The 21,604-nt window shown below is 35.1% G+C and overlaps 1 protein-coding gene across 2 annotated transcripts in view; it reads right to left on the reverse strand.

The window, feature by feature from the left end:
* LOC149801639 (zwei Ig domain protein zig-8-like) overlaps positions 1-17,598 on the reverse strand; it is a 285,564-nt gene extending 267,966 nt beyond the window's left edge. For both annotated transcript variants that reach the window (XM_089954338.1, XM_089954337.1), the window contains exon 1: positions 17,350-17,598. The gene's annotated coding sequence lies outside the window, so the exon portion shown is untranslated. The remainder of the gene's footprint in view (positions 1-17,349) is intronic.
* Between the last annotated feature and the right edge of the window lie 4,006 nt (positions 17,599-21,604).

Consider the following 21,604-nt stretch of genomic DNA (forward strand, 5'->3'; position numbering starts at 1 on the left):
ACCATTTATTTAACCAAATATTCCAGGATATATATCTACCAAATACCATTTCCTAAACCAAATATTCCCATGTATATGGCCTGCTACACATCCTTTGCAATGTATATTGCGTACAAAACGCTTGGCGCTTGTTTTTATTATGACAACCTTTTGAATCGAGCACTGACTCATATCTCAGTTATAAATGTTTCTATAACTACTACCCTATTTATTGTTATCTATGTAGCCTCTGTGCAATAAAATATAAACTTACTGAATGGCAGTATTTCAGTAAAAATAAATCCTCGTCTTTATTCATAAATATGTTAAGCAAAACGAAGCAGCTAAACTGATACAGTATAATACATTAATTTTCTGCTGGTATTGAAAAATCGTCCAGACAGACTGAGTTGTATGGTTTGGTGATATTATGGACAGAACTGATGCTTTCAGAGTGAAGTGTCTTGCTCAAGGACAAACCACAATAACCATACCAACCTGATTCCACTTGAAGGATTCGAACTCGAGCCCTTCTGGTCGAGAATCCATACGGTATCTATACGATATATTGTATGCCAAATACGGTATGTATACGGCATATTGTATGCCAAATACGGTATGTATACGGCATAGCTTATACTTTGTTACTGTTTCATTGTGGTACGTTTTACCTGTATCTGATGCTTACAGTAATTGCTGCTTGTTTTTGGAATACATAATACCTTTTCAACGATATTTCCTAAGCAAAATAATTATTCACTTAACGTGCAGCAATTTATCAATAAAAAAATCAAATATTCACTTTATTTTAGATTTACGTCATTAAAGTTGAAGTGCAATACACTTACTTGTCCGCACATAACAAAAGGTGTCTGTTTAATAAATCATGAATGGCATCATTGATTTTGGCTTTGCGTTGACGTATGATGACACGTGCCGGTTGCATTTGCTGCGGACTCATAAATAAAATTGAGTCTATATACATAAATGTGAGATATATTTTTCTTAAACAAAGCACAATAGGTTTAACAAATTGCTTGAAATGCCGTACATGGCAATTGGTCTGAAATGTTGTACATGACAATTGGTCTGAAATGCTGTACATGACAATTGGGCTGAAATGCTGTACATGACAATTGGTCTGAAATGCTGTACATGACAATCGGTCTGAAATGCTGTATATGACAATTGGTCTGAAATGCTGTACATGACAATTGGTCTGAACTGCTGTACATGACAATTGATCTGAAATGCTGTACATGACAATTGATCTGAAATTCTGTACATGACAATTGGTCTGAAATGCTGCACATGACAATTGGTCTGAAATGCTGTATATGACAATTAGTTTGAAATGCTGTACATGACAATTGATCTGAAATGCTGTACATGACAATTGGTCTGAAATGCTGCTCATGACAATTGGTCTGAAATGCTGTACATGACAGGCATATCAGGCGTAATTTGAAAATGGACTCGACTAACTCTCAGATGACGCATTAATTATTCACATGACAAAACTATACCATGGAATTTCTCACATATTTAACTACTGTAGCAATTGCGAAATAGAGCCGCCTTGTAGTAAAAATGCAGATTTATTCACGTTCTTTCTGACTAAGAATACTCTTTCAAGTTCACCGTATTCAAAAGGGATTGCGTGTGTCCGGCGTTGGCTAAGATAGCTGTTTTGTTATTGTTCGTCCTTCGACTTCGAAGATGACCATGACATCACTAGCTGACTGTGCCGTCGAAATAGGTGAATTTGTCCACTGCCAGGAAGTTAGCCATTTGAAGTGATGATAGGCTTTACATAAGGCTTTCATCATGATAAGTGTAAACAACTTAACAAAGGACAGTGCAAAACAATTCAAGGAATACAAAATCATTGTGTTGCCGATCCTGCTGAATACATGCAAACGCTGAACAATGTACAGACGCCATGTTTTAATGCTGAACGATTTTCATGGATACTTTGTCAAAGGCAAAATACAAAACAGACAAAAGGAGAAACAATACACACACAATAAAACGTTCAATGTATAAAGATTTATATGAGTATATATCTTGTAGAAGTATTAGTTCGTTGTTAGGTCATCTTTGATTTGACCTATTAAGCAGAATGTTGATGTACTGGACCGAGCGTCAGGTTGAGCAGAGTGATTTGTGTGTTATGAGATTGATTCGGTCAATGGCCTACATTTTTGTATTGCCGTGTCTATAGTTATATGTGTATTCTCCTCTTTATAAGAGCTCCAAGACTTCGGACAGCATTTTGTTGTCTCCTTCTTGAAGCAGTTAACTTTTATGCGAATACGTAGGCTAAACGGAAAGATTTTGATTACGTGCTTAAGATGGCTGCTGACAGATATAATGTGAATCAGTCGGTATAAAAAAGTTGCATTATCTTCATCTTGTAATATGGATCGTTTAACTAGAAATATATTTGACTTGTTCATAATTTCAGGGTGAATTTTTGACGGTGGGATTGAACGTACATATATATATATATATATATATATATATATATATATATATATATATATATATATATATATATATATATATATATATATATATATATATATATATATATATATATATATATATATATATATATATATATATATGTATGTATGTATGTATGTATGTATGTATGTATGTATGTATGTATGTATATATATATATATATATATATATATATATATATATATATATATATATATATATATATATATATATATATATATATATATATATATATATATATATATATATATATATATATATTTATTTATTTATTTATTTATTTATTTATTTATTTCAGGTCCTTGAAGATGTGTATGGGAAATTCTTTGCACCCCTATATATTGTACTTCAATATTAGGCCAATTACATATAGAACACAAGCGCCATCTACTACTTATAAAGCGCATGCAGCATTTTTTATTTAGTCCCAATAAAATGTAATGATAATATTTTGTTAGTGTACTATGCTTTTGTGGTATAATCTGTCCTAGGTATGATCTTTCCAAGAGTGACGTTTTAACACGACGACCAGGATATTCTGGATGAAATATATTGCTGAAATAAATTTCTAGCTCACTATTAAACTTTTATCCCTGTGGGCTCTTCCAGTTTGCGTAGGGATAACATTTGCGACGACATAACTAAACGAAAATGATCTTAGGCTGAAACCTACCATACCAAGAACATGCCCATACGTATGCAAGACTAAATGGTTGTGTTAATTTCTTTGCGATAATTATTTTCAGTCAATCAACAACCTTCACTACTTTTTAATCGGTCTATAATATACCACCATACATAGGTCGGTTCCGTAGTTCATTAAATATTAAATGCAGATTTTTAGTTTATCGTAGTCACACAGTCACGTTAGAAAAAAGTATACAGCCAGAGATCTTAACCTAGATTTTAATTTAATACGTGGTACTTGTATTTCCAGTACCTTGGCAGGTAAATTTATAGTAATTTTTAAAATTGTATTAGCTACTAAAACCTAATTACATTGTAAATAACTAACTCACAATTAAACTTAATATATTCCGGATCTTGTGCAGTAGGCCATTTTGAGCTTCCTTATAAGTTTTGAAACAATGGTGTCAAAAGGAAACCCTGTTGCTAAATAACTCATTGAAACTTTGCAGCAATATTTTAGACACATTTGTTTCATTATAGACAAATTCCCTTTTTTATCCTGATGAAAATTTATTCCCAGATAAAACTCCGCCTAAAGTTTTTGCGAATGTAATCCCTATCTATCTTAGCATATAACGATTCTGGGAACTTTGACACAATGTAAATGTTCGGAAAACATATGCAGAGATTACAAGGTGAAATAATTTTGTAATTAGTAGATGTAACAGTTTTGCTAGTGTAGACCGCTTAAAGCAACCCTAGCGGGGAAGATAACTTAGATTTGGGAACGCGCTATATTGTCGTTGTTTATGTGTGCGTGTGATTTGGATTTTTAACTTTGCTTTAACAATTTTTCAGTCATATCACTACGATGCCTGCAGTGTGGCAGTTTATAGTGATGTCTAGCACTGGGGCATCATGCCGCAGACATGTGGCACGATGTCTCCCACCCAGTCACATTATCCTGACACCAGGCCGACCAGTCCTAACACTAACCTCTTAATGATGAGCGCCAAGCGAGGCAGCTGTTAATATCATTTTTGTAAGTCTTTGGTATGACTCGGCCGGGGATCGAACCCACGACCTCCCGCATCCGAGGCGGACGCTCTAACCACCTAGGTCACCGGAGTCATTGTTTATGTAAATACGACATCATTTTCCAAACCGAAGTATATTTCAACGTATTACTTAATGCTAACAACATCATCCAGCTTTAACAAAATACGTTATATAATGTCACAAATTTATATATCTCCAACATTCATCTGCTATATGTGTAGTCAATAAAGATATTATAAACAGGCTGTAGGATATAGAACTTTCCCTTGAATGTTTCGGATGATTCACCAAGAGCGCTTTGCACTTGACGAAGCATATGGATGCATGAGCAGAGGTTTTGGACCTTAAAAAAGGGGGGATGCGTGCCATGGTACGCTTAGAGTGACAATATCCTATTAAGTCAGCCTGGTTGAAGTGCAGTCAATTTTGTCGACATCTGTATTGTGGAATGCCCGAGTCATGGGAACTATTCACGCAGAAGGATCGAAAATGTAATTAGTAATTTTCCCTTGGGGTTTGTAAATATTAAAATCAGAATGCATCTATAATGCACGAAATCCATCTATCCGGCGCAAATTATGCGACTGAGTGAATTGTGAATTGAATTGTTCTAAATAACTCTTGCTTGATTATTGTCGAGAGGAGGGAAATTAAGGGAAACAGAGCCAAGGCTCTTCAGAGATTCATTTCTTCTGACCTTAACAAAGTAAACTTGACACCAACACACTGTCCCAGCTTTACTTTGTTGAACACGATAAATAGCACTGCATCAGGGTACGATTCAGAAATTTCAGCAGGTGTCAGTATATATTTTTTGCATGATCATACAGAGCACAAACCGTGCACAATTTGAAGTAATGCAACGTTCTCTAATTTGCAAGGCTGTATTAATTAGCTCAGAGTGATAACGGGATGGAGTCATTGTAATCTAAATATAGCATTTTCCGCCATTCAGTGTTAATTTTAAAAAATAGCAGACTACAAGATCAGAGATGGAGCGGTTCCTTAAAACCTTTGTCAATTATCTTATGATCCCACTTCTGATTTAAAATAGTTCGAATCGAAGCTTGCCAAGGAGCTCTCTCTCTCTCTCTCTCTCTCTCTCTCTCTGTGTCCAAGCTAGTGTACTACTGAAACTGTATAGGCATTACTCATATTTTTGTCGTTTAAGAGTACATCTCACTCATTAATGAACATTTAGCTAAATTTTAAAAAGAAATGAATAAGAACCTTAATCTAGGGCGTGAAAGGACGTACGGACATTCACACAAACGTCAACTTGATCGCTATGTCTAGCTCCCGCATAGGCTGCCTCAAGAATCAAACACATTTTTTCTCGAATTTCACCAAAGCTTCTCTAAATTTAATGTTTTTTTCACGTGGGCCATATGCAAAGATTCACGACAGGGAGGACAGACTAACCAATGGGCATAAGAAGGACAGACTAACCAATGGGCATAAGAAGGACAGACTAACCAATGGGCATAAGAAGGACAGACTAACCAATGGGCATAAGAAGACATGGATAAGTGTTTATGAGAAAGCTTCCTCACCCCATCAAAACCCCAAAATGCTACTCGTATCAACTCCAAAAATGTTTTGTGCCCGATGTTTGGATACTATCTTAGACTACGTTCTCTTTAAAGCAACAAAATAACAAATAGCCACTTTTCAAGAATAATTGATTTTCTATAACCCATCAATCATCATAACTATGCAAAGTCAACTGGTCAAAAAGATTAACGCAACGACCAAGTAATAAACAAAAGATCAACATTGGTTTCACCTCACCAGCAAATCACATCAACTCATTTTAAACAGAAAAATTAATTTGCCTTATCTTTCTTTAGTTTTGATTGGGGTTTTCTTTGTTATTTTCTATATAATGCACCCATCCCCCCTTTCGTGGTGATTTGAGTGCAAAATAATTAGAACAAAAAAGGAAGACTGATAGAAATAGACATAAAATATGGATTACGAAAAGTTAGAGGGATTCTTAATTTGAAAACTTCGAAGACGCCACATACTGGGTTCAGCCTTAGAGTAGGGATTCTACTTACGCTGCAAGAGATATTAAACCAATTGCCCTGGACCTTAAGTGCTGATATTCAATTCTACCTTGCGTTTTGCGATGGTAATTACTTTTCTGGTGGGGTCAGAGATGGTAGATATACCCAATTCTAATCCACCTTGCGCTACCCTAGGAAATGAAGACGTATTGTAACAGGGTATCCAGGCCAAATCAGAGGGGGCGGGCGAAGCTGGCAGGGGATAATATTACCCGGGCCTTAACCCATAAGGAGCCTACGTTTTGATCAATTATTTTTAGATTTCTTAAATAGTCTCGTTGTGTATTTAGTTGTCTTAAAGATCTTGATATAATACATTTTATGGGCTTGATTTAGCATTCGAGTGATTTACATGTATGTATGTATGTATGTATGTATGTATGTATGTATGTATGTATGTATGTATGTATGCATGCATGCATGCATGCATGCATGTATGTATGTATGTATGTATGTATGTATGTATGTATGTATGTATGTATGTATGTATGTATGTATGTATGCATGTGTATGTACGTATAACCAATACAACCAAATTATTTTTTTCGTAGGTGGAAATGATGCCAGTGAGGGAAGGTCACTAAATCAAATCAGAACAGATTTTGCAAGTTTACTGTATGTTGCTAGGTACTCCAGCCCAAATACATGTAAAATGATGCTTGAAAACAAAAAGAGCAACACAAACTCCGTTTCGAAAGTCTTCAATGAACTCAATGGAGGAACAAACAAAGATCAGACAAATAAAATTCACTCACTTCTGGTAAATGACAGCATAGTCACTGATAACACTGACATTGCAAATGTTTTCAATGATTTTTTTCACCAACATTACCGCAAAGTTAAAAGAACCATTGACAGAAAACAAATTTAATGAACTGAAAAAGTTCTGCAGCAGCAAAATCTCCAAGAAGGTATGTTTCTCTATTCCACCAGTATCAAAAGACTTTGTTAAAAAATGTATCAGTGAACTTGATACCAAGAAAGCTACAGGACTTGATTAGATTGGTCCACGACTCATTAAATCTTCTGCCTCTGCTATTGTAGATAGCATAACATTCATAATTAATTTAAGTATTGCAACCTCATCTGTCCCCAAAATATGGAAAACTGCAAAAGTAACTCCTATTCACAGATCTGGTTCTAAGGATGACGCTGATAACTACCGACCAATCTCAATACTACCAAACGTGTCAAAATTGATTAAAAAAACATGTCCATGACTCATTCATCTCATATTTAACCAAACACTTGCTGTTATACCCTAATCAATCAGGCTTTATATAGAAACAGTCATGTGAGACTGCCTTGATCTCCCTAACTGATAAATGGCTTCAAGCACTTGACCAAGGTAGAATAATAGGATATGTATGTTTAGATTTCAGGAAATCTTTAGATATGGTGGATCATGAAATCCTTTTGAAGAAACTGAAAATCTACCAATGTGATGAAAGCACAGTTAGATGGTTTACTTCATACTTAAGTGAGAGAACACAACATGTTTACATAAATAATGTTCTGTCCGAACCTGGAACAATTCTAGGTCCATTACTATTTATTTAATTATTTATTAATGACCTACCACTTTTACTAAGAGACTTTATATCATCTACAGATCTCAATGCAGATGACACAACATTGTCAGATATTCAAAACACAAAGCATGAACTCGAAATTTCTTTACAGAATGACATAAACAAACTGGAAAACTGGTACACATGCAATGGTATGGTGGTAAATACTAGTAAAAGTAAAATATTACTTATCTCGACACGGCAAAAAAGGACAAATCTTGATAGTGATGAACTATGTCTGACATGGAAGGATAAAAATTTGCAAATGGTCTGTCATGAAAGAATGCTTGGTATTCTGGTAAATAATAACCTATCATGGACTGAACATATCAAACATATCAGTAAAAAAGTCAGTTCAAGTTTATGGCTTCTCAGTAGGATAAGACATTTTCTCCCTGAAAGGCACAGAAAACTATTTAATAACAGTTACATACAACCCTATTTAGACTACTGTAATACAGTATGGGGTAAATCAAATGATAAAAACATAGCAAAGCTGGCACATCTTGAAAAAAGAGCATTAGGGCTAATATCAATCCAGAACGAAAGCAAGGAATTTAGCCTGTAAGTTACAAATATTACCTTATAAAGACCGAATCTGTTTGAGAAAAGCCAAATTAATGTACAGGATATCCCATAATAGTGCTCCTGAATATTTACAATCACTATTCCAGTATAGGCTACCTGGTAATACTCCCCACCTGCGATCCATGCCTACCAAACAGTATAAAATTCCCAAACCAAATAAGGAGTTATTTATTTTAAAAAATCCAATACTCTGGAACTCTGCTCTGGAATAGTATTCCAGTTGAGATTAGAAATGCCCAGTCTATTTCCTTCTTCTAAACACAATATATCCAGTGGCTTTAGAGATGCAGCTAAAATAAATAAATTCCTATAAGGATCTCAAGGTAGATTAGTTCTTAACTAATTTTACCATATTTAAATAAGGTCATTATTATTATTATTATTATTATCATTATTATTATTGTATGTATGTATGTATGTATGTATGTATGTATGTATGTATGTATGTATGTATGTATGTATGTATGTATGTATGCATGTGTGTATGTATGCGTGCGTGCGTGCGTGTGTATGTATGTATGCATGCATGTATGCATGTGTGTAATTAAATTGCTGTAATAATTGACACGACTATCTCAAAATTCATAAATACAGTATTCATCAAGTTCTTTACATCCCTGTCGGCAATTTAATCCAATATAAATTGTATGTAATTCAAATTTTCATGGGATAAGTCTTTCTGATATTAGATTAAGCCACTCGTAAATTAGTATTTTATGTATGGACCTTACCCTTCATTTTTCCAAGTGCTCTAACACTACAGTCACGGTCAGATTGTACTTAGATCAAGGTCAGTTTGTACTTAGTTCAAGATAAGATTGTACTTAGTTCAAGATAAGATTGTACATAGTTCAAGATAAGATTGTACTTAGATCAAGGTCAGTTTTTACTTAGTTCAATATAAGACTGTACTTAGATCAAGGTCAGGTTGTACTTAGTTCAAGATAAGATTGTACTTAGATCAAGGTCAGTTTGTACTTAGTTCAAGATATGATTCTTCTTTGATCAAGATAAGATTGCACTTAGTTCAAGATAAGATTGTACTTAGATCAAGGTCTGATTGTACTTAGTTCCAGATAAGTTTGTACTTAGATCAAGGTCAGGTTGTACATAGTTCAAGATAAGATTGTACTTAGATCAAGATAAGATTGTACTTAGTTCAAGATAAGATTGTACTTAGATCAAGGTCAGATTGTACATAGTACAAGATAAGATTGTACTTAGATCTAGGTCATTTTGCACTTAGTTCAAGATATGATTGTACTTAGATCAAGGTCAGATTGTACTTAGTTCAAGATAAGATTGTACTTAGATCAAGGTCAATTTGTACTTAGTTCAAGATAAGATTGTACTTTGATCAAGATAAGATTGTACTTAGTTCAAGATAAGATTGTACTTAGTTCAAGATAAGTTTGTACCTAGGGCACGGGTGCACAACCCCAGGCCCACGAACGTGTTCTGTCCGGCCCGCAGGTCAAATTAAAACAACACAGAAATCTGGCCCGTGAACAGTAATTAAATTCAAGAAATTAGTGTTTCCAGCCCTCGAGTGGTCTTAGAAAATGCAATCTGGCACTTCGCCGAAAAATGGTGTGCACCCCTGGCCTAGGGTGCCAGTAGCTGCCAGTTACTCTAGCGCCGCCCCTGGACAGTGAAATGTGAAAAGATGGTTAGAAAGAATAGCAGTATACATACCAGAATTACGGCAAGGAGAGTACCGTATATACACGACTTCCCGCGGCGGACGCTCTAACACTACACTAGGCCACCGGAGCTGTCTAGCTGTTTATTACATATACCGTATATACCCGTTTATATATCGATTCAAATTGCAAGCAACGGTGATTCTGATCTGCCATAGCATAATGCGTCCACAGACCAGTGTGTATGTTATTTGTTCCACTGATTGCGCTTAACAAACTGCACAGACCTACTGATTACTCCTAACAAACTGCCCATACCCTAATCTGCGCATTAGGCGAAGGCAGATCTGGATTGTGCAGTTTTCAAATGGACGCGACTTAAAGTGAATATAGACGGTATCTCATAATCGACTTGGATGTCAACCATTTCAGACTGCGTCAAGCTGTTGTGTGTGTGTGTGTGTGTGTGTGTGTGTGTGAGAGAGAGAGAGAGAGAGAGAGAGAGAGAGATTAGGATTTTTTTTACGTAGCTGTAATAATTTTTCAGACACATCGCTACGATGTCTGCAGTGAAACAGTTTACAGTGATGTCTAGCACTGGGACATCATGCCGCAGACATGTAGCATGATGTTCCACCCAGTCACATTATCCTGACACCAGGCCGACCAGACCTAAAACTAACCTCTTAATGCTGAGCGCCAAGCGAGGCAGCTGTTAGTACCATTTTTGTAAGTCTTTGGTATGACTCGGCGGGGATCGAACGCACGACCTCCCGCATCCAAGGTTGACGCTCTAACACTACGCCTCCGGAGCGATCTAGCTGTTTAGTACATAACGTTTCTCAGAATTATAGCCTAGGAAAAGGATTTGTGTTTACTTTGTGAGCCTCGTTTCATGTTAAAAATGACCTTTAAAAAGGAAGGTATACATTTGGGACTTGGGAGCACAAACTTCTTTTGCTCCGAACTGCCACTGGCTTGTCATGTCAAGTGAGTAACATTCCTAAGCTGTTTTGATATGGCTATCCAAAGAAATGGACCTTTTTTGACCTCATTTATATATTTTCTTTTAATGATTTTTTTTATATGTATTAGGGTGGTGGATTCTGCAATAAATGTGCAAAAAAGCTGTCCCTTGTTCCCTAAGGCTGTTTGTGGGAATCGTTTATAAAATGACTTCCAATTAAGATGAATCAATCTGCACAAGCATTAATGTATACATAATTGCAGAACTCCATATTCTGCATATCGCGAGTCAACGAGGTGCTAATGATGTGTCATTTATTGGAAGTCCTACATTTTGCTTTTTAATCTTCTCGCGATCATGAAATATTCTTGATATTGTTTGACTGATACACTATTATATGCATCATCGATTATCATATTGCGGTAAGTCTCTTAGGTGCCATATTTTGTAAACAAAGTAATAAAGCAAAATTACTTTTTCTCCGTATCTCATTCTGGAGTGGCATTTGAAAATCCAATAATATTTTGGCACCTACTCGTGTAATTCATTATGTTCAGATAAATGGACACTCGTTATGGACGAATGATATTAGCAGCCTCTGTCTTCCATAATTATGTTTTATTTCTGACTTCTGCATGATGTATTACTAGTTTCTGAGTGATTTCCCATCAGATGAGTATAATATCCTTATAGTTTTAAATATAAAGCAATATATTTTGTAATCTATATGAACAGCTGCGCTTGTGTCTTTTTAACGAATTGGTTTTTTTTGTGTTTTTTTTTCTCTCTCTCTCGCTCTATCTTCCAGGGTGGTGTATTCGACAAATTGCTTCGCCAATTGTTATTTGCGTGTGTAAGTATTTGGTGTGACTCAACCGGGGTTCGAACCCTAGACCTTCCGCATCCGAGGCTGACGCTCTAGCCACTAGGTCGCCGGAGCGGTACTACACTCGAAGATATTATACTAATACCCTGTGGTACAGTTTTTGTAACCGTGGTTTTTTCATGAAACCTCCCTCCCTCACCCACTCACCCCCCCCCCAAATAAAAACTATATCAAGACATGTTATCAGTGCAAAAATCCACGAAAAATAACTTGATTGCTATTCACTCAAAACTAACCACTTACACATATCAGATTTTTTCGGAATGAGTACAAGCACGTGCAAAAGATTTGTATTCAGAAAGTCATTCTTATTGGTGAACATTGATGCTGGCAAGAAAAATGAACGATTTCCCTGATGTTATCGTCTGCAATAATAGTGCAAACCCAATGTGAAATAAAGTTATGGAACCTACTCAAAACAAAGGAAAAACAAACTTGTTAAAATTTAAAACTAAATCTGCATTAACCCTGTATTGATTGAATAATAGAATAGATGGCATGCAACATTACTCACATAAATAAATAGCGTCGAATGAGATATCTGTGCTGTGAAGACAAAAAACTCCAATTTTAGTGTGTCTGTGAAGTGCATGCTTTATTTTCCTTATATATGTACGAGGAACAATGTTCGTTTAAACGTTATTTTTGAATTGGTCATGAAATGACTCGAGTTCGAAAGTACTTAAATATTCACAAGAGCTAATTTGATAGTCCGTACACTAAGCTTTTATAAAAAAAAATTATAAAACAAAACAAATGAATGCACAAATGAGGTAATATCAGGATGGGAAACCCGTGGTGGAAAAGAACTGCATTAAGCATCTACCAATTACTGTTATTGCCAAATGGGCTATTGTGTTTCCCTAGTGAAACAGCAGACCCTCGTTACAACGATCGACTTGGTGTGCGTGTGTGTGTGTGTGTGTGTGTGTGTGTGTGATTTAGATCTTTAACGTAGCTTTAACAATTTTCAGTCATATCGCTACGATGTCTGCAGTGTGACAGTTTATAGTAATGTCTAGCACTGGGGCACCATGCCGCAGACATGTAGCATGATGTCGGCCTGGGTTCGAACCCTCGACCTCCCGCATCCAAGGCGGACGCTGTAACCACAAGGCCACCGGAGCGGTCATGAACCCACGATCAACTTGGTTGCAAACAATTTGCTGTTGTAATGATTTGGTTTTGGTGTCGGAAGTCAAACAGTTCGTCGTAACATATTTAGTTGCGTGTACGATTGTTCCGGATACTTCTTACTCTGATAGTGATTATGGTACAATTAATTAACTGTATCAGGATAACTCACTGCAAAGGTAAATACATGATTACTAAATCAAATGAATTTCAGTTAAAGATAGACTAGATACATCTAACGCACCATGTTTTCCTTGACAAATCCGGTCGGCTACTTGAATTTACCTCCTCATGCAATGCTGCAATTGCAAAAAGAACATTCATGTCCATTAAAACTTTCTATGATCTGTTCGTTCATAATATTAGTGATCATCTTACAGCTTATCGAAAATGCCGTTTTCTGTATTTTCTCCTATATTTGTTTCGATTCCATTACTTGGTATAGGACTGTGATCATTTCTGGCGGCCTATCAGACATAGCACTAGCGCAGCAGACGTTTGCAGATCGAATCTGCTATCAGAGTGGAAGAAGCCCGTACAAAGTATAAACAGAAGCAAGTTAAGAGTAAAGTGAAACAATGTCTTTTTATTTTGATTTTACTATTTCTTAATACATGCAAGATCTGAAACAATTAAATAAATATCCGTATTACACTACTGAAAGATAATGTTCAAAATCTGGAAAAACTAAAATGAATCATCCCCTTAAATAAATAAATAAAAATAAATAAAAAATAAAGCAATAATAAAAAAGACCGTTCCGGTGGCCTAAGTGGTTGGAGCGACCGCTTTAGAATGCGGGAGGATTTCAAAGATTTATACAAATAATATCAAAGATTTATATAAATGATAATAATGTCTGCCTCGCTAGGCGCTGAGCATTAAGAGGTTTGTACTAAGACTGTGGTCGACCTGGTGTCGACCGCTCCGGTGGCCTAGTGGTTAGAGCGTCCGCCTCGGAAGAGGGAGGTCGTGGGTTCGATCCCCGGCCGAGTCATACCAAAGACTTACAAAAATGGTACTAACAGCTGCCTCGCTTGGCGCTCAGCATTAAGAGGTTAGTTTTAGGTCTGGTCGGCCTGGTGTCAGGATAGTGTGACTGGGTGGAACATCATGCTGCATGTCTGCGGCATGATGCCCCAGTGCTAGACATCACTATAAACTGCCACAGTGCAGACATCGTAGCGATATGACTGAAAAATTGCTAAAGCTACGTTAAAAATCCAAATCACATCACAACACACGACCTGGTGTCAGGATAATGTGACTGGATGGGACTGATGATGCATGTCTGCGGCATGATGACCCATTGCTAGGCATCGCTATAAACTGACACTCGGCAGACATCGTAGCGATATAACTAAAACTGTTAACCTAAAAATCTAAATAAATAAACAAAATAATAAATTATTAAATAAATAAATAAAAGTGAGCTCATATTGAAATGTTGTAAGTATCAAATAATATATTCATAATGTTTGTTTTAAAAATATTCATAAATGTGGAAATCTAGTGTTGACTGTAAATAGTTGTAACAATGTCCTTCTTGACAAATGGTTCATGCCTGATTTTAAAAGCCAGTTGTGTTCCTCAATGTTCATGGTCACGAAAACAAATTTTTGTCTGCCTTAATCTAACGCGTGATGAAAATGATTGCCATTAGTGAAATGATGTGTGTCAAATTATCAAGTCCTTGTGATCTTTACTATGCATTTTAAATTAAAACAGACATCATGTCGATGGAATACCCAGGGGTTTAACATTTTTGATGTATCGAAATACATGCAGTTCACTGTTGAAGGGAATGTAAAGTTGCATGGACCAGTCCGATTCATCTGATTGACGCAACCGATATAAATAAGACAGGTTTGCTGGTTCAGAATACTTCATATTTCCCGAAACAATCAAAGGTCAATGATTGTTTTATTACATGATACAATGCAACAACAAAAAAATCCGGTAGTTTACTTGTTCCCGAGAAAATGAAAACACTAATTCAGCGGCAAGACACAAGAAAAAAATAGATCATGAGGTCACGTAAATATTAATGGATTTACGAAATTGCAATATGATAAAGTATTACAAACCACGTGAATTTGTGTGCTGGAAAAAATCTAAAATTAATAACGTCATAATATTACGGTGGAAACAAGGGTTTGTTTCATCCGTTTTTATGTCATTGTTACGTCTGAGCTTGAGTTATAGGTCAAATGGATATCAATCAGTTTTCGAAATGTAAAAGAAACTTGAATCATTGCATTGGATGAGAAAATGATCTTCAAACACGGTTAATTTCTGCACATTTTTATTCTATTTTAAATAATTGCAGACCACTAGGATACTAATCCTAGTGCTCACTGGGTGCACTGTTATTATTACCTGCGGAATACGCGTTATTAGTGACGCATAGAACGTCACTAATAACAGCGTATTTAGCAGGTAATAATAGCAGTAGTTTGCATAGGGATAGATTTGTAAAGAAAAAGAATTTAATGACAAGATTAATTGAGAAACAAAATTATCCAGGAAGTATAACCGACATTCTAAACGGTTGCGATGCTCTTGATTGAATTTATCCTGAGCTCGAACTTTGTCATTTCAATTCAGTGACTAGTGTTTCAGATTATATTCGTTATTACGTAGTTTATAATATTTGAGTCAACGTTGTTCTCTGAAAAATACTTTAAAAATAGTTTCATTTATTTGCTTTGTCCGTGCAAATTGAGGAATGGTTTTAGAAAATGGGATTCTGAGAACCATATCCAACAATTAACGCCTTTACGTCCTAAAAAGGAATACGACTTGTATATTCATCATTGGTGCTGACTGTTTCTGTATAATGAACGGACACGCGCACGACGATGCTGGCAATAACATGCGTGTTAATTCAAATCTCATAGTATATCCCTGTAATGTTCAAATTTTTGTTATAGAATTTTCTTAATCAGCGAATCGAACTTGCTGGTATGTTCATTGAATGGCGGCAGTTTACAAGGAATTACTGACCTAGATTCTTGATTATTGTAGTAGAAAATATATAAATTATGTCAAAGAAGGCACCGAACACATGCAGAGCGAATTTATATGAAAGCTTAACATAAAATGATACAACATGGGTTGTCAACTAATTATATAAAAATGGTCAAAGTACCCAGCCATATTAAATATTAAAAGGGACAACGAATTGACTAAGATCAAATATGATTTGAAAAGAAAACAAAAAATTACTTTGTAATTGTTTTAAAAACCAGTAGAAATAATAAAGTCGGTTGGATTTCAGTCCAAAGTAAATAAGATTGATAAGTATTACAAACAACCTTGTTGTTGTCGTTGTTGTTGTTTTGAGTTTAACGCAGTTTCTCAGAGCAAGTTAGGTTTTACATGGTGGCTGTTAAAACTGATGGAGGAAGAATCATGTAAGAACCAAAGGCCAACGGCCCACGGGAAGCCATTGACAGTTTTCTCACATAACCGCATTGGCCGAGCCTTAGGCTCGAACCCACGGTGACAGAGATCAGATGGCAGTGATTGGTAAAGGCGAGCGCATTAGACCATTCGGCCTCCTGTGGCTCCAACAACTTTTTCCATTTTAAGTAGTGAGAAATATCGGACAAAGCAAGAGCTAATAATATTTGTCCGATATAAAATTAAATCATCCGATAAATGGCAGCTACAGCTTGCAGTAGCGAGGGGACCTTTTCAGTAAATCTCATTAAACATGTAAATATTTCGTTAGAATGACTTTATCTCCTTTTAAAATAAAAGTCTTGGGAATTTCAATTAAAAATGCAAAATGATCCATTATCAAAAATTGTTATGGTCGATTAACGACATTCTTCAGTTCAATAGAATCAAAACTAAATTCAGTGGAGAAACGCTGCTCACCAGTTGGGACATTTGCAAAAGTTTAATATTTTGACCGTTCTTATATACAGTGTAACAAACACTGTTCGTGTTTAAAAAGAAATTCTATATACGAATTATACAAATTAGAAACAGTTTACATTTCAGAGTGTAACGTTTTAAAAATATTTTTCCCCTCAAGTGAAATAAATGCAATTATTCATTACTTTAAATACTTTTCAAATATTTATTAAAAATAAATTTCAATTCAGAACCTTTATATTCATAAACACTGTTATTTTCCCTTTAGGATGTCGAAGTGAATTTAGAAGAAAAAACAAAAACACTGCCTCTCTTTAGAATCTCTCTGACAGTGGACTAAAACTTTTCTTCTTAACACTAGGTATACAACAAACTGATTATAACATATTTTATTTTAAATAAGACTTACCAGTCATTGGTTCCTTGTTATCGTTATCTGCGGACACTGTTAGTTTTCAACACTCTTGAAACATAATATTGGATATATCCTTCTTTAATAAGTAGATGTGGAAAAAGTCAACACGAATAAATCCATTATATGAATGGCCAACATTTTATCTACATGACAAGGTCTACTGAACTGTATCCTGCAAACAATGGTCTCGAACTATCAGTTAGCTAATATCTGATTGGGCGCCTGCGTCACATGAAACATTCAACCGCGAACAGCGTGCCGGGTTGGACGGCATCTGACGAGTGAAGCACCTGAAAGCAAGTGATATATTTTAAATAAAGAACCTTGTGGAATTTTCTCACTCTCGGCGTTAGTGAACTTACATTCGCTGGCGATTCCGCTCAACTTGGGAATCAGATATTCTGCCAATAAGTGTAGTTATTTGCAGTAAAGAAAAGACCGATAAAGACGGTCGAATGCTTGCTTAATCGATAATCATCTCAGGAAAAGCTAAAATTGAATAAGACAACATAACGCCCATATTGAAATAATCCCACATTAATTCAGTTAACAAGAACTCAGCAAATCGAGCGGTAGAGTATAAAAGAAGTTTAACCAATCTTTGCTGTTACGACATGATTTGTTAATCTGCATATAAACTATTTGCTTTGAGCATTCGTCGATGTTCATTTTCGAAATACCCACTGCGGACTTTTCCCCCAGAAAGTGTGATAACTTGACAAGACGTATAAATTTTCTTCGAAGTACGAGGTCTACAGTTTTAGCAATTCCTCATAATGGTTAGATGCGTTTTGTTCGATATTTGTGATAAATTCAGTGTGTAACCAACGGCAAGATTGCTGTTGAATTCCCCCCGCCCCCCGCATTTGACAGGGGAGGTTACTGCTTCCGCACTGTTAGCTAAAACTGTTATTGCTGCCGTGCTTACTCTCCCACTATGCGTTCGCTGCAGCTTTGGGGAAAAGTCACAGAAAAAAAAAGTAATACAGTATCAAGGAACACTTCTTAAAAATGATAATCAATACAAACAACGGAAAAAACACGATTAAGATAATATAGACGAAATAATGCATTTTATTAAAGGTGTGGTGCAGAATTTTATATATATTCTGCATTTGATTGCATCGTGCTCTTGTGATGAACAAAGGACAATTTCTAAGAGTTAGATTTGTAATCATATTTAATGTCTGTTTGCTAATTGTCTGATATAAATGTGTTGATAAATCATTATTACTTCTCTCACATTACGAAAACATTACGATTTTGTTAATTTCTATTTTCTATTAAATTTCCCTAATTTCACATAGATATTTTAATTCAGAAAACAAAAAAGCTTTTGAAGAACAACGGAGGTTTTATAATTTAAATCATCGGGTACATTAATTGCATATATGACGTCAATTAAAATTCTTTAATTCTCCATAGAAATCGGTCTAAAAAAAACGAAAGCTTTTGAATGACAACTGAAAGTTTGTACATTTTCTTATCGATCGGAACCTTTGCGTGTATCACGTCAGTTTCGATATGCCACTAAGATTTAACTATCAATATATATTACATGGAAAGCCAAGTCAATGGAGGCTGGCAGGAGGCACATAATTTGATAAAAGTAATGAAGCCTGACATTTTCTTTCATTTAAATTAAACTCCAAGTAATCCAAATAACTGTACCTAACGAACTTCGTATTGAAAGACCGGTGAATTCATTTAAATTACATTACTAGTCAAGGAATGCCTATTAAATCTGCCATCATGAAATGAATCACCCATTACTACATAAAGAATTTCTCATTACCATGTAATGCACTTCCGTTCCACAGAAGTGATCATTCAGTATGCGAAATTTTTTATGATCTGATACATGTCAACACTTTGTGTCTCATTCTGGACCGAGGTACATTTAGTCAATAATAACAGGTAAAACAGGTATAATTTGCTGAGAACATACGTGTTACCACTCAAAAAAAACCCACACATTTATTTGGGATATAAAGAATAGTAGCCACTATAGAATTATTAACTTTGTTGACACATTCATCCACAAACCATGATGTACAATTAATAATAATTAATTTACATGAATACATTAACTCTATGAAATGTAGAAATATTATAATTACATGTTATATACACATTACTACAAGCACAGCCTCTAATGTTCTGCATTTTGGCGTTAAAATCAACATAACACACGTTTGCTCGCTATCGAAGCACATTCGAGCCAAATGGAGTCATTAAGAATTTATTTTATTGTAATATCTGCATAGTTCTGCAAAACAATTATAAGCAGCACTTTTTAGTAATTTTTTGCATGATCATAGATACAGATGCATGTTTGTCTGTCTGTTTATATATATGAACCCCTACATATAAATGTGTCCTTATGTATGTATGTATGTATGTATGTATGTATGTATGTATGTATGTATGGATGGATGGATGGATGGATGGATGGATGGATGGATGGATGTGTGTACAAGTATATATATATATATATATATATATATATATATATATATATATATATATATATATATATATATATATATATATATATATATATTACATAGTGTTTTTTGTGCTTAAAGTATCTACTTAGAAGCAATGTGTCTCCGTAACTCATTTATTTTATTAATTCACAAAAAATACTTGCGTGTAACGGTTTGTCTACAAAGGAGCTCTAAACAATGAAAGCGTAGGTGTAATATTATTTCGCTGTCTCTATTCGAACAGCGCAGTCTGTGCAAAGAATTAAACCAGGTATTCTCAAAGCAGTGTCCACGGCCGGACCAGATCATGATTCTTTGTTTGTTGTTTTTCATTTTTGTTTTTCTTGTTTTCATTTAAAAAAATTATTTGGGGGATTGTGGTCTAAAATTGCATAAGGGCTCTGGATTTCCTCGAAAGGACACCAAAGCTAAAATCTATGTCTCTATTTGATCAAAGTTTGCATAATACGCAATAAACGTACTCAAGAAAAAGAAGAACGATGGTCAAATTTCGAGTGACAAGTAACTGTGTGTTTATGTATATGTGTTTATTTTAGTCTAGGTGGTCTGGGAAACCCGTCCCACCACCACTGATCCCGCCCTGGTGCCATGGTATCATGTCTACATCTTCAATCTCCAATAAAATATTACATAATTCCACTTTTTGATCCGATTTGTATCTTGATACAGCTAAGGACTCTGAAGATATGATGAATTTATGTAACGGGAGATATTGAAACTTTCTGTGAGACTTCAGAAAGTCTTTAACATTGCGAAATTGTATTTTGAGACACTTGATTGATAAGTAAACATATGAATAACCAAAGTAACAATATTTAGGGAAAATTACTGAATACCTGAAAATTATTTGCTTTTCACTGCAAAGATTTATTATTAATTAAATTATTAAACATTTAATCCGTCTAGATCTAGATTTTGGTTCTGATGGCTCATTTTAAAAAAGCTCATAGTGGAAACCTCTCTCTAGCATGGTCAAGAAGGCAGCTAGTAAGTTAAATAAATGCCTTGATATCTACAGGTCTAGAAGTTACTAGTATATTAGATGTACTAGATAAACGTACAGCTTCAATATTTTCATACCATGCCATGGCATGGGGAATTTCATACAGCACAAAGGAAATCGGAATAAACTCAGACATAACCGTATGACACCTTTTGAAAATTATGTATTGGTTTTTAAAACGGTCTATTAGATGAAATAAACAGTGATGTGTAGAATGCAATGTTAATGATAGTAATGCATTTACAAGGAAAGAAAATAGGGGCTGCCATTTTCAGACATCTACTATATAGTTTCAAGATCTAAAATGTTTGCGTTTTACAGAATCTGATACACTTAATTTCTTATATAATCGAAAACCAAACCGCACGTCGTCTAAAAATGTTATATAGCAGTTTCATAAGTATTTAGAAGTTGTTACTTAAAGAAAATCAAATAGCACTAATGAAATTAAAACCTTGTTTAGACTGATGATAAATTGACAAGTAAGTAGCTGTACTAAGCAAAGAAGGCACAAGAAAATATCAAATGTGAATTTGGTCATTAGTAATCACCCAGAAGCTAATGAAAATAAAGCCAGAATACGTATTTGAAATATCCTGTTCTCGTGCATCCCGCGATAGAAACATACGTATTTTATCTATCAAGCTTTTACTAATGAAACGGTAACATCACCCGTAATTTCATTAAGATCAGCATCGATACTTTTAAAAGTAAGCCAAAAATGATTAGTGCATAC

Source organism: Sinohyriopsis cumingii, chromosome 4, assembly GCF_028554795.1.
Source record: "Sinohyriopsis cumingii isolate HCF-2022 chromosome 4, ASM2855479v2, whole genome shotgun sequence".
Classification (NCBI taxonomy): domain Eukaryota; kingdom Metazoa; phylum Mollusca; class Bivalvia; order Unionida; family Unionidae; genus Sinohyriopsis; species Sinohyriopsis cumingii.